The sequence below is a fragment of the Anas platyrhynchos genome, chromosome 3, assembly GCF_047663525.1.
Source record: "Anas platyrhynchos isolate ZD024472 breed Pekin duck chromosome 3, IASCAAS_PekinDuck_T2T, whole genome shotgun sequence".
Classification (NCBI taxonomy): Eukaryota; Metazoa; Chordata; class Aves; order Anseriformes; family Anatidae; genus Anas; species Anas platyrhynchos.
This window is the reverse complement of record NC_092589.1, coordinates 59,611,944-59,626,521: the sequence shown is the minus strand read 5'-3', so window position 1 is coordinate 59,626,521 and position 14,578 is coordinate 59,611,944.

The window sequence follows — 14,578 nt, the reverse complement described above, 5'->3', positions numbered from 1 at the left end:
GATAGGCAGATAAAACAAAATAACGAAGCTAGCTTTGGCATCTACTGATCAAGTTAGATTAGCAGGGAGAGAAAGGTCAAAGTACCGGCAAGTTCCTTCTCTCAGCTGGGGGAAGCAAGCAGAAATCTTAGGAGCAGAAGTACATCCCTTGGTGGGGAAATTTGACTTAGAATAGAATGGACTGAGTTGGGAGAAGGAAGAGGGGAAGGAAAATCTCCACTGGTGTAAGTTAAATTTAGCTGGCATAGATATAAGGCAGTAGGTTCTGTTTCCATTTAATATTCGTGCAAAAGGTTTGGAAGGAAAACTACTTGAAAAATTAAATTAAAAGCAATTAGTTGGAAGACATCTGTCAATTACATCATTGCCTAAGATTTTCCCAGTTTAATTTCTGCCCCCCCCACTTTTTTTTTTCATTGTTTTCCTACAGCTGCAAATTATATCTCCACTTCTGTTACAAAATGTCTTGTTCAAAGCAATTTTCTAAAATCTCACACATAATGTTTTGGTGAACAGCAGAACTTGAAACCAGAACCAGAAATTCTCTGAAAACACAGTCTTATTTGATTTCTAAATGGGAAACTACGGATTTGATTCTCCTTAAAGCAAGTGACTAGAGACTGGATCTCCAATATGGGCTTCAAAGTCCTCAATTTTATTTTCTTTCCTTTGCCACCCATTCACTAGGAACTCCTTAACAATAGCACTATCTCCTCTTCTTGGTCCGTGTCCATGTAAGAAAATGCCCAAAGGGGCATTGTCCTGGGACCTTGAAGCTGCCCCCTGCAGACTGGTATTTGTGCTCGTAAGCAGGTCCAAGGCAGGGGGTTTCTGCTGCCTAGGGGGGTCTTTGTAGGGCTGGGATGTAGTGCAGGCTCTTTTTTTGGCATCATCCACCTGTTTTTGTCAGGTACTGGACTGGTGACTGCTGTCACTTGGGATTTAAGTCACGGTTTGAGCCATATGCTGGAGCACAGAACGTGATGGGCGGCTATGGTAGGTTAACAATCCACTACTGCTAATTATTGCATCCTACCAACCCACATCTCCCATGGGCCTGGGGGGAAAAAGAAAAAAAAAAGCTCACAGATTTACAAACTATTCTATGAGAGATTTAAAGCCTGGAATCCACATTTCTACAAAATATACTTACCCCTCGCTATACATACACACGCTTCCAGAACAAGCAGTCTGGATGAGCTCTTAAAATAAAATTAAACTCACAGCAGCAGCCGTAACAGGGTTCTCATCAGCAGGACCCAGACTTGGTGCATGCTGAGGGGAACAGCTGGTGCAGAGAAATTAATAGCCAGGCATTGTCCTTGCACCTGGCTGGTACCAGTTCTCGCAGCCGGAGACGATAAACAGGGTGACCACTGAGACGACTGGTGCATTTTTCTGGAGAGGCATAAATTAAATGATAATTGTGGCAGAAATATGTGATGTGTAAGAATTATGCATCAAAGAGCTGTGATGAACACAATCTTTTGCCCTCCCATCAATGAAAGCTTTTTAGCGCTCTTGTCTGAGGGACAGACAGCCGTACGTGTGCGAGTGGGGTGCTGCTTTCATACAAGGGGAAAAGGGGAGCAGCCAGACCAGGGAATGCAAATGAGCCTCCCGGCACGCTGGGCTGGACTCTAATCCTCATTATTCTTTGTAGACATGGTGGTGATTTCGGTCATTGCTTTTGATAGCTGAATGCACCCGAAACCTAACTTGTGCATACGGCCCATCTGTTTGCGGGAGCGAGGGTGCTGGGAGCACAGCGAGTGCTGCCCTGGTGCTTGAAGAGCAAGGTGCCCTTACTTACTGCAAAACTCGGCGGTGTCTCCAGAAATGCAGCCTGCCATAACTGGTGGCTGTTACCAACAGGGCTTTCCCTTTGTGCTGGGGAGAAGGTAAGCCTGCTGCAGTGGCTGTGCTCAGGAAAACCCTGTGCCCAGGATGCAGCTGCAGCCACCTGGTCACAAAGCTGGGAAATGCAGCAGGTACCAGGCTCGGTACAGGCTGAACCTCATGCTCCTGCTTTGCTGGAGTCAAGTCCTTCAGTTCTGATTGTCAGTGCTCAAGCTCACTTGAGCACAAGGGATTACACACAACAGCACTTCTCTTAATTTTGTGTAAAGCTCCACAGTGCTCTGCAGTTTGCCTTCTGCAGATTTCTAAAACAATCTTCCTGTTCAACAGAGTAGCAGCAATTAGCAACAGCAGAACCCATCTCCTGAGAGCTCAGCACAAACCCCCAAACCCAGATGTTTACATGTAGTTAGTTATGGCAGGAGGCTGACCCCGTGTCCCTACCCTCGGAGCCAGAGCCAGACAGCAGGGGTGGCAAATGCTTCCCCACCACATGTTTTGAAATACATCCCTGTTTTTAAGAAGCAAACACCACAAGAGTAATCTGAAGACTTTGCTGATTCCTTTGCAATGGTTGTTGGTGTGGCACCATCCTGCAGATGCCAAGAAGACTTGACTGTGCATTGCTTGGGGCCTTTGTGAAAAATAGAATCCATTATTCAAGGAATGAGTAACAAGTAACAGCTTACAGATTACATATTGTGCCTTTTTTTTTCTTTTTTTCTTTTTTTGGGGGTGGGGGGGGGGGGTGGGGGGAGGAGGGGAGGGGTGGAGACTGTCTTGGTTTTGTTTTGTTAAGAAATGACCAGAAGAAATGCTAACAGAGACATGGAAAACCTTCCAGGTTGTGGATAATTTTGTGTGTTGCAATTTCCTACAATAAGGATATTTTTCACAGACACACGATATTCCCTTGGAAAATCTGTGAACTGCCTGTCATCTCAGCAATAACTATGTGAAATTGATATAATTTCCTCTAACTTCATCACCTACCCTCTTCTGAATAGCAGCGGTGAAGGTTACAAATGCCACCAATTTTCCCTCAGTAGTTGCAAAAGGCTTGAATGTGCTTCTCTGGAACTGGAGCTCCTGGGACTTCAAAAAATACTCAGGGCTTTGCAAGAGGCTCCATTCAGTCAGCTGCCACAAATCATTTCTGAGCCGAGGTGCTCATATTTTCTGATTAAGCCACTTTTCCCTGGCAAACTTCACTGACCAACTGCAACTAGAACAGCCTGCTCGCCATTATTCCACATTAAGGAGAAAGATGCTTTGGGAAACACAGCTCTCATTGTCTTTAACATTGGAAGGACTCGTATAACACTACTTGGGAGAAATTACAAGAGCAGAAAAGAGAGAGCAGGTCGAAGAACCAAAGTCATTTCATCTCTCACATCCGCTGTTGCATTTCTGAGTCTCAGCCAAGGCCGTGGAGGACAGGGCAGCTGCTGCGCAGGCGTTCCTGGGCAGTGTCCTGGTTTCAGTTAGCACAGAATTAGTTTTCTTCCTAGTAGCTGGTGGAATGCTGTGTTTTGGCTTAGGATGAGAAGAGTGCTGATAACACCCCGATGCTTTAATTGTTGCAGAGCAGTGCTTATACTAAGCCAAGGACATCTCAGCCTTTTGCTCTGTCCTGCCAACGGGCAGGCTGGGGGTGCAGTAAGAGCTGGGAGGGGACAGACCCAGGACAGGTGACCCAAACTAGCCAAAGGGGTATTCCATACCATCTGACGTCATGCTAAACAATATATAGGGGTGGCTAGCTGGGGGGAGGGGGCCGGACTGCTCGGGGTTAGGCTGGGCATCGGTCAGCGGGTGGTGAGCAATTGCATTGTGCATCACTTGTTTGTACATACTATTACTTTCGTATTATCACCATTGTATCATTATTATTATTATTATTATTTTGTTATTATTATTTTCCTGTCTTATTAAACTGTCTTTATCTCAACTCACGGGCTTCACTCTCCATTTCTCTCCCCCGTCCCAGAGAGGGAGGGGGGAGGGTGAGCGAACGGCTGCGTGGTGTTTAGCTGCCGGCCGGGTTAAACCACGACAGCCTTTTTGGCGCCCAACGTGGGGCTCGAAAGGTTGAGATAACGGCAGATCTGATCAGAGTGTGTTAAACTAAAATTGGTGTAAGTATTAGACCTGCTTAATAGTCACTTGTCATGATGCTGATTGCTTTAATCTCAACTCTGCTGCGCCTGTTTTCCAAATTGAGTATTATAGTACATTATTTTCCGTATTTTCTCTCTGTAGTGTTGTTTATCCTCTCTGGGCCCTGGTTTCAGATCATTATGGTACTGAGTATTATAGCAATGGCTTATGAGACGATAAGATATCTGGTCATGACTCTAACTTGGTATTCATACTCAGTAACATCGTGGACTCTGTACTTTGGAAACAGTATCTTGGGAACTATTAGCAATTATACCTATTGTTTTTCTCCATTAGAGACTCAGTCTGTGGAGGGAAAAGGGGAAGATAATTTTTCTTACTTGATTACTCTCCCTTTCTCCTTCACCACCCCTGTATCCTCCTGGATCACTCTGCCCTCTCCCTCAAAATATCTGCCTTCCTCCTTCACCACCCTCTTATCCCCTGAGCTTGTCAAAATAGCTCTCCAAGATATTGAATATTATTGGGATACTCGGAATACCATAGTCTTGTTGTTCTGCCTCATGAATGCACTTCAGATTCTGCTTAAAGTTAAACAACTACTTGGGGAGCTCATCTGGAGATGTGCCCGGAGGCAGGATAGTTGTGGGTGGCAGGGAGTATGGGTGGATATGGGCAGGCATCTAGAGCAGTTGGCACCCCCAGTGTGTTGGAAATTCACCCCTGAGCAATGGCAAAATCCTCAAAAACTGGCAGAATGCTTGAAAAAAAGGTGAATTATTTATAGCCCGATGGGCCCATGACACCTCAGGCCATCAAGGTAGAGACGCAACATACAGATGGGCTCGTGATCGAGGGGTGGACTTGACCATGGACGCTATAGCACAGGTTATTCATGACTGTGAAACATGTGCTGCAATCAAGCAAGCCAAACGGTCAAAACCTCTTTGGTATGGAGGACGATGGCTAAAATATAAATATGGAGAGGCCTGGCAGATTGATTACATCACACTCCCTCAAACTCGCAATGGCAAGCGCCACGTACTTACAATGGTGGAAGCAACCACCGGATGGCTGGAAACATATCCTGTGCCTCATGCCACCGCCCGGAACACCATCCTGGGCCTTGAAAAGCAAGTCCTATGGCGACATGGCACCCCAGAAAGAATAGAGTCAGACAATGGGACTCACTTCCGAAACAACCTTATAGACACTTGGGCCAAAGAACATGGTATTGAATGGGTGTATCACATCCCCTATCATGCACCAGCCTCCGGGAAAGTTGAACGATACAATGGCCTGTTAAAGACTACCTTGAAAGCAATGGGCGCTGGGACGTTCAAAAACTGGGATACGCATTTGGCAAAGGCCACCTGGTTAGTCAATACTAGGGGATCTACCAACCGAGCTGGACCTGCCCAATCAAACCTGTTACGTACTGTAGATGGGGATAAAGTTCCTGTAGTGCATGTAAAAAATATGCTGGGTAAAACAGTCTGGGCTACTCCTGCCTCAGGAAAAGGCAAACCTATTCGTGGAATTGTTTTCGCTCAGGGACCTGGATACACTTGGTGGGTGATGCAAAAGAACGGAGAGGTCCGGTGTGTACCTCAAGGAGATTTAATACTGGGTGAGAATAGCCCATGAACTGAATTGTACCATGTTAAATAGTATATTATACTGTATGTTATCACTACCATGATTACTATAGGTGACTAATTAGAATGTATGGAAAAGAGTGTAACCTGAGCATGACATAAATGGTATGGAATAAGGGGTGGATAGATGTCCTGGTTTCAGTTAGCACAGAATTAGTTTTCTTCCTAGTAGCTGGTGGAATGCTGTGTTTTGGCTTAGGATGAGAAGAGTGCTGATAACACCCCGATGCTTTAATTGTTGCAGAGCAGTGCTTATACTAAGCCAAGGACATCTCAGCCTTTTGCTCTGTCCTGCCAACGGGCAGGCTGGGGGTGCAGTAAGAGCTGGGAGGGGACAGACCCAGGACAGGTGACCCAAACTAGCCAAAGGGGTATTCCATACCATCTGACGTCATGCTAAACAATATATAGGGGTGGCTAGCTGGGGGGAGGGGGCCGGACTGCTCGGGGTTAGGCTGGGCATCGGTCAGCGGGTGGTGAGCAATTGCATTGTGCATCACTTGTTTGTACATACTATTACTTTCGTATTATCACCATTGTATCATTATTATTATTATTGTTATTATTATTTTGTTATTATTATTTTCCTGTCTTATTAAACTGTCTTTATCTCAACTCACGGGCTTCACTCTCCATTTCTCTCCCCCGTCCCAGAGAGGGAGGGGGGAGGGTGAGCGAACGGCTGCGTGGTGTTTAGCTGCCGGCCGGGTTAAACCACGACAGCCTTTTTGGCGCCCAACGTGGGGCTCGAAAGGTTGAGATAACGGCAGATCTGATCAGAGTGTGTTAAACTAAAATTGGTGTAAGTATTAGACCTGCTTAATAGTCACTTGTCATGATGCTGATTGCTTTAATCTCAACTCTGCTGCGCCTGTTTTCCAAATTGAGTATTATAGTACATTATTTTCCGTATTTTCTCTCTGTAGTGTTGTTTATCCTCTCTGGGCCCTGGTTTCAGATCATTATGGTACTGAGTATTATAGCAATGGCTTATGAGACGATAAGATATCTGGTCATGACTCTAACTTGGTATTCATACTCAGTAACATCGTGGACTCTGTACTTTGGAAACAGTATCTTGGGAACTATTAGCAATTATACCTATTGTTTTTCTCCATTAGAGACTCAGTCTGTGGAGGGAAAAGGGGAAGATAATTTTTCTTACTTGATTACTCTCCCTTTCTCCTTCACCACCCCTGTATCCTCCTGGATCACTCTGCCCTCTCCCTCAAAATATCTGCCTTCCTCCTTCACCACCCTCTTATCCCCTGAGCTTGTCAAAATAGCTCTCCAAGATATTGAATATTATTGGGATACTCGGAATACCATAGTCTTGTTGTTCTGCCTCATGAATGCACTTCAGATTCTGCTTAAAGTTAAACAACTACTTGGGGAGCTCATCTGGAGATGTGCCCGGAGGCAGGATAGTTGTGGGTGGCAGGGAGTATGGGTGGATATGGGCAGGCATCTAGAGCAGTTGGCACCCCCAGTGTGTTGGAAATTCACCCCTGAGCAATGGCAAAATCCTCAAAAACTGGCAGAATGCTTGAAAAAAAGGTGAATTATTTATAGCCCGATGGGCCCATGACACCTCAGGCCATCAAGGTAGAGACGCAACATACAGATGGGCTCGTGATCGAGGGGTGGACTTGACCATGGACGCTATAGCACAGGTTATTCATGACTGTGAAACATGTGCTGCAATCAAGCAAGCCAAACGGTCAAAACCTCTTTGGTATGGAGGACGATGGCTAAAATATAAATATGGAGAGGCCTGGCAGATTGATTACATCACACTCCCTCAAACTCGCAATGGCAAGCGCCACGTACTTACAATGGTGGAAGCAACCACCGGATGGCTGGAAACATATCCTGTGCCTCATGCCACCGCCCGGAACACCATCCTGGGCCTTGAAAAGCAAGTCCTATGGCGACATGGCACCCCAGAAAGAATAGAGTCAGACAATGGGACTCACTTCCGAAACAACCTTATAGACACTTGGGCCAAAGAACATGGTATTGAATGGGTGTATCACATCCCCTATCATGCACCAGCCTCCGGGAAAGTTGAACGATACAATGGCCTGTTAAAGACTACCTTGAAAGCAATGGGCGCTGGGACGTTCAAAAACTGGGATACGCATTTGGCAAAGGCCACCTGGTTAGTCAATACTAGGGGATCTACCAACCGAGCTGGACCTGCCCAATCAAACCTGTTACGTACTGTAGATGGGGATAAAGTTCCTGTAGTGCATGTAAAAAATATGCTGGGTAAAACAGTCTGGGCTACTCCTGCCTCAGGAAAAGGCAAACCTATTCGTGGAATTGTTTTCGCTCAGGGACCTGGATACACTTGGTGGGTGATGCAAAAGAACGGAGAGGTCCGGTGTGTACCTCAAGGAGATTTAATACTGGGTGAGAATAGCCCATGAACTGAATTGTACCATGTTAAATAGTATATTATACTGTATGTTATCACTACCATGATTACTATAGGTGACTAATTAGAATGTATGGAAAAGAGTGTAACCTGAGCATGACATAAATGGTATGGAATAAGGGGTGGATAGATGTCCTGGTTTCAGTTAGCACAGAATTAGTTTTCTTCCTAGTAGCTGGTGGAATGCTGTGTTTTGGCTTAGGATGAGAAGAGTGCTGATAACACCCCGATGCTTTAATTGTTGCAGAGCAGTGCTTATACTAAGCCAAGGACATCTCAGCCTTTTGCTCTGTCCTGCCAACGGGCAGGCTGGGGGTGCAGTAAGAGCTGGGAGGGGACAGACCCAGGACAGGTGACCCAAACTAGCCAAAGGGGTATTCCATACCATCTGACGTCATGCTAAACAATATATAGGGGTGGCTAGCTGGGGGGAGGGGGCCGGACTGCTCGGGGTTAGGCTGGGCATCGGTCAGCGGGTGGTGAGCAATTGCATTGTGCATCACTTGTTTGTACATACTATTACTTTCGTATTATCACCATTGTATCATTATTATTATTATTGTTATTATTATTTTGTTATTATTATTTTCCTGTCTTATTAAACTGTCTTTATCTCAACTCACGGGCTTCACTCTCCATTTCTCTCCCCCGTCCCAGAGAGGGAGGGGGGAGGGTGAGCGAACGGCTGCGTGGTGTTTAGCTGCCGGCCGGGTTAAACCACGACAGGCAGGCACCGGGTGCTTCAATAACCAAGGATGGGAGGCGATGCCGAGCACTGCAGTGCCAGTGGAACCACACATGGGGACTGCAGAGGCAGAGGATGAGTGGTCTTTCTGTCTTCTGCGGGAGATTTTTTTTGAAAGATTACTACCTGGAGCCCAGCGGTGACTTTTCAGCCACCTGGATGAGTGGCATCCTGGTATCTGGATAGGGGAAAATGAAAACTAGCAGTAAAACAAACAGTTCAAATTAGACTATTTTGTCTCCTGCAAAGGACCTTTTATTTATTTATTTTTTCTTGGTTATGAGTGGTTTTATTTGATCAGCTTGAAATTGGACTTGAATGAGCATTTTAAAGTTGTGCAGGAGAACTGCAGAGGTCTGGGTTTGGCTTTTCACTGTTTTAACCTTAATCTAATTTTTTCTTTGCTATTCTATGCTTCCACACAAGTGCCTAAATAAAAATTTTATAATGCAGTGTATTTGTTTTGAGTACAAAACTCGGAGAGGGGTAAGGATCTTGGGTCAGGAGTTGGCAGGGCTGATAGATAGGGCTTTAAACTAGAGTCGAAGGGGGAAGGGGCTAAAACCAGGCACGCCGGTGAAGACCTAAGGGATGGTACGCTAGAATCAGAGGGGCTGTGTGCCAGTGAGGTCCTTCGGTTCGATCCACAAGGTGCTGAGTGTAAGGAGTCGCACCTGAAATGCTTCTACACAAACGCACGCAGTATGAGGAATAAAATGGATGAGCTAGAAGTCCTGGCCCAGTCCCGCAACTACGACATCATCGGCATAAGCGAAACCTGGTGGGATGAGTCCTGTGACTGGGGTGTTGCGATAGACGGTTACAGGCTCTTCAGGAGGGACAGGCAGGGTAGGCGAGGTGGTGGGGTGGCGATGTATGTGAAGCAGGGGCTGGACTGTGTGGAACTTCAGGTCGGCGATGGCAAAGTTGAGAGCCTCTGGGTAAGGATCAAGGGACGAACGAATAAAGGGGATGTCGTTGTGGGAGTCTATTACAGACCGCCTGGCCAGGACGATAGCGCCGATAACTTATTCTTTATAGAACTAAGAGAGGCCTCGAGATTAACTCCCCTTGTCCTTATGGGGGACTTCAACTTGCCAGACGTTAACTGGGAGTGCCACACGGCTGACACGAGCAAGTCCAGGAGGTTCATGAAGCACCTAGATGATAACTTTTTGGTGCAGGTGCTAACGGAGCCAACTAGGAAAGGTGCCCTCCTAGACCTGTTGCTAGAAAACAGAGAGGGTCTGGTGGGAGATGTGGTGATTGGTGGCCGCCTCGGTCATAGCGACCATGAAGTGGTTGAGTTCAAAATTTACGGTGACAGAAGGAAAAGTGCCACCAAAACCTCATCCCTAGATATGGGGAAGGCGGACTTCAGGCTGCTCGGGGAACTAGTCAGCAAGGTCCCCTGGGAAGCTGCTCTTGAAGGCCTTGATGTCCACCAGTGCTGGTCACTCTTTAAGCGATGCCTCCTAGAAGCACAAGATCAGGCGATTCCTAAATATCGCAAGTCAGGCAGGCGGGGCAGGAGGCCGTCGTGGCTGACCAGGAACATTCTTATGGAGATTAGGCGGAAACAGAGAGTGTTTCGCTACTGGAAGGAGGGCCGGGTGACATGGAAAGAATACAGGGATGCTGCTCGTGTCTGTAGGAAGAAAATTCGTGTGGCTAAAGCACACCTAGAGTTGAAGCTGGCTGTGTCTGTGAGAGAAAATAAAAAGGGTTTTTTTAGATATGTGAATGGAAAAAGGAGAACTAAAGAATACGTAGGGCCGCTCCTTGACAGGGAAGGTCTTCTCACAGACGATGACATAGGCAAAGCAGAGACGCTTAACGCCTTCTTTGCCTCTGTCTTCAATGCCGATGATGGGCTTCGGGACCCAGGGTGCCCCGAGCTGCAGGACCGGGACGGTGGGGATGACAAACTCCCGACCGACCCTGAACGAGTGCGGGATCTGCTACTCCACCTGGATCCCTACAAGTCCATGGGTCCGGATGGGATTCATCCCCGGGTGCTGAAGGAGCTGGCGGATGTCATCGCGGAACCTCTCTCAATTATTTTTCAACGATCCTGGGAGTCTGGAGAGGTCCCGGTAGACTGGAAGCTGGCAAATGTTGTGCCGATTTTCAAGAAGGGTCAGAAAGAAGACCCTAGCAATTACAGGCCTGTCAGTCTCACGTCAGTGCCTGGTAAAATCATGGAGAAGATGGTTCTCGAACGTATTGAGGCGCGCCTGGGGGACAAAGCAGTCATTGGTCCCAGCCAGCATGGGTTTGTGAAGGGTAGGTCCTGCCTAACTAACCTGATTTCCTTTTATGATAAGATCACCCGTATGGTGGACCAAGGGAAACCAGCTGATGTGATTTTTTTGGACTTCAGCAAGGCTTTTGACACGGTTTCCCATAGGATCCTACTGGACAAAATGTCCAGCATACAGCTAAATAAAAACATCATACGATGGGTGAGCAATTGGCTAACGGGCAGGGCCCAAAGGGTTATGGTGAATGGGGCTGCGTCAGGCTGGCGGGCGGTCACCAGTGGGGTCCCTCAAGGCTCCATTTTAGGGCCGGTACTTTTCAATATTTTTATAAACGATCTGGATGTAGGAATAGAAGGCATTTTGAGCAAGTTTGCTGATGACACCAAACTTGGAGGAGTTGTGGACTCGAATGAGGGTGGAAAGGCCTTGCAGAGGGATCTGGATAGGTTGGAGAGCTGGGCGATCGCCAACCGCATGAAGTTCAATAAGAGCAAGTGCCGGGTCCTGCACCTGGGACGGGGAAACCCTGGCTGCACGTACAGACTGGGCGATGAGACGCTGGAGAGCAGCCTAGAAGAGAGGGATCTGGGGGTCGTGGTAGACAACAAGTTGAATATGAGCCGGCAGTGTGCCCTGGCAGCCAGGAGGGCCAACCGTGTCCTGGGGTGCATCAAGCACGGCATCGCTAGCAGGTCGAGGGAGGTGATTGTCCCGCTCTACTCTGCGCTGGTGCGGCCTCACCTCGAGTACTGTGTGCAGTTCTGGGCACCACAGTATAAAAAGGACATGAAACTGTTGGAGAGTGTCCAGAGGAGGGCTACGAAGATGGTGAAAGGCCTGGAGGGGAAGACGTACGAGGAACGGCTGAGGGCACTGGGCCTGTTCAGCCTGGAGAAGAGGAGGCTGAGGGGAGACCTCATCGCAGTCTACAACTTCCTCGTAAGGGGGTGTCGAGAGGCAGGAGACCTTTTCTCCATTAACACCAGCGACAGGACCCGCGGGAATGGAGTTAAGCTGAGGCAGGGGAAGTTTAGGCTGGACATCAGGAAAGGGTTCTTCACAGAGAGAGTGGTTGCACACTGGAACAGGCTCCCCAGGGAAGTGGTCACTGCACCGAGCCTGACTGAATTTAAGAAGAGATTGGACTGTGCACTTAGTCACATGGTCTGAACTTGGGTAGACCTGTGCGGTGTCAAGAGTTGGACTTGATGATCCTTAAGGGTCCCTTCCAACTCAGGATATTCTATGATTCTATGATTCTATGATTCAGTATTTCAGGCAGGAAGATCACAAAATGATTCACAACCTCTTCCTATTAGCTCCCTTACTCTTTCTGACAGCCATAGAGTAGAATATGGCTTTCTCCCTATGTCAGCAATTTAAGTAAAATGGCACTATTTTATCTACTCCCATTTCCTGTCATTTGAGTCTCTTCTCAGAGTATGACCCTGATTTCAAGCGTGTACTCTGCATCCATTGAGAAAGTTTTGCTTCCTCCTATACCATCGCGCTGATTAGGCGCAGTCATTTATTTCTGTTATGGATACTTTCAGCTCATTTTTAACCTCAAAAGAGATTACATCAAGAATGAAATACTGGCCAATACCAGTAAAAACAAAATATACTACTTATGGGAATTTTTCTTCTCCACAGATGCAGTCTTCATACATTTTCCCAAAGTCTCTTGATCCTTTCTATGTACATCTTTTTTGAAGTACAAAAATGTGATAGTTCTGGCTACTGCAGCTGGGTGTGAAGGTGTTTTTTATGTTCCAAATAAAAAGTCAGTGTGACCAAACAATTTATGAACACCTGCAAATCAGTTAAGCCTAGGTCAGCTAGCCTTTTGTATAGGGAAAAGAATAAAATATCAAAAATTAAAACCAAATAAAAATGAAAGGCTGTGAAGTTTGTATTTTTTTTTTATTTTTTTTTTCAGGTGTGAACAGATGTAAGGTTAAGTTTTTCAAAATTTGTGCAAATACTGTAACTAGTTATCTGGCTTTTAAATAACACGTTTCAGAGTGAAATGGTCGGAACTACTCTGTGCACAACTTCTATCACCTTTAAGAAAAAAGGGTGCTTACTTCCTAATTATGGAAAACAAAATGTCTACAAAGGACTGGATCGTGGAGGGGGAATTCGTACTACTGAGTGGTATGGACAAATGTCAGAAAGCCACATCTCCAGGACAAACCCCAGCTGAGGATGCACAGTAAAGACCTGTGGAGCTGAGCAGAGCCAACTTGGTTTCACTGGATGGAGAGCATGGGTCGTTGTGGAGAGGATGGTGCAGACCACTAACCCCCACATAGCGACCACTTGCCCCATGTGGAGGGACTTCCATGACCTGGTCTAAGTAGGAAAGTGCATGTGCCAGGGGACTGGGGCACCCTAGAAATTAGGCAGCTAAGTGGTAGCATCAGGAGAGTTGAGATGAGTTTACTAATTAAAACTTTGAGCCTTCTCCTGCCTGACACTCCTGTTCCTACTCACTGGTCTGCCACAAACTCGCCCTAGGTCACAATTCCAGATGACAAGTGCCTCAGAGCCACAGGAGTTGCTGAATTGCCTAGACAGGTATATCTACTCAAATCACAGAATGAAAATCACAGAATGAAATCTAATCACAGAATGAAAATCACAGAATGAAATCAACTCAAATCACAGAACGAAAACGCAGAGCGGACCTGGGCTTGACCTGGAGGTGATACTTTGCCTAATGTAGACAAGAATACTGTTAGCCTTAGCAGCAAGGGCCCATTGCTGACTCATGTTCAACTTGGTGTCCCCCAGCACTCCTAGGTCCTTTTCTGCAGAGCTGCTTTCCAGCTGGGTGCCCCAGCATGTACTGGTGCTTGGGGCTGTTCCTCCCCAGGTGCAGGACTCTGTACCTCTCCTTGTTGAACTGCATGAGATTTTTGTCAGCCCACCTCTCTGAGGTCTCTCTGGATGGCTGCATGACCCTTCGGTCAACCAGCCACTCACCCCAGTTTCATGTTGTCTGTACATTTACTCTACCCCATCATCCAGACCTTTAATGAAGAAGATAAACAGGGCTGGACTGCATCTTGACCCCTGGGGAAAAGGGACCCTACTCCCATCCCCATGGCACAGGTTTGCTCTTCTGGCTGGCCTAACACCTACACTTAGCAATGCCCACTTTATACAGTCAGCTTGGAGACAACAGACCACTGCAGAGAAATTTCACCTGCTGATACTATCTAGGAGCCCCCTTCGGCCTTCCTCCCACTGCTCACAACCCTTCTGCTCCTTGTTAACCCACATACCGCTTGGGTTCACTAAGTTTTGCCATTTAGCTACCAATTTTTCTTCAGAAATTTTACCAAGAGGCCTTTCGCCCATGATTTCACCCTGAGGAGATCTCACCTACACGTCGCATGACTCGTGCAGGTACAAGGGCTGACTGGACCTCACCTGGCAAACCAGGAAGCCAAAATTTGCACAGCTGATGTTATAGACATTACGT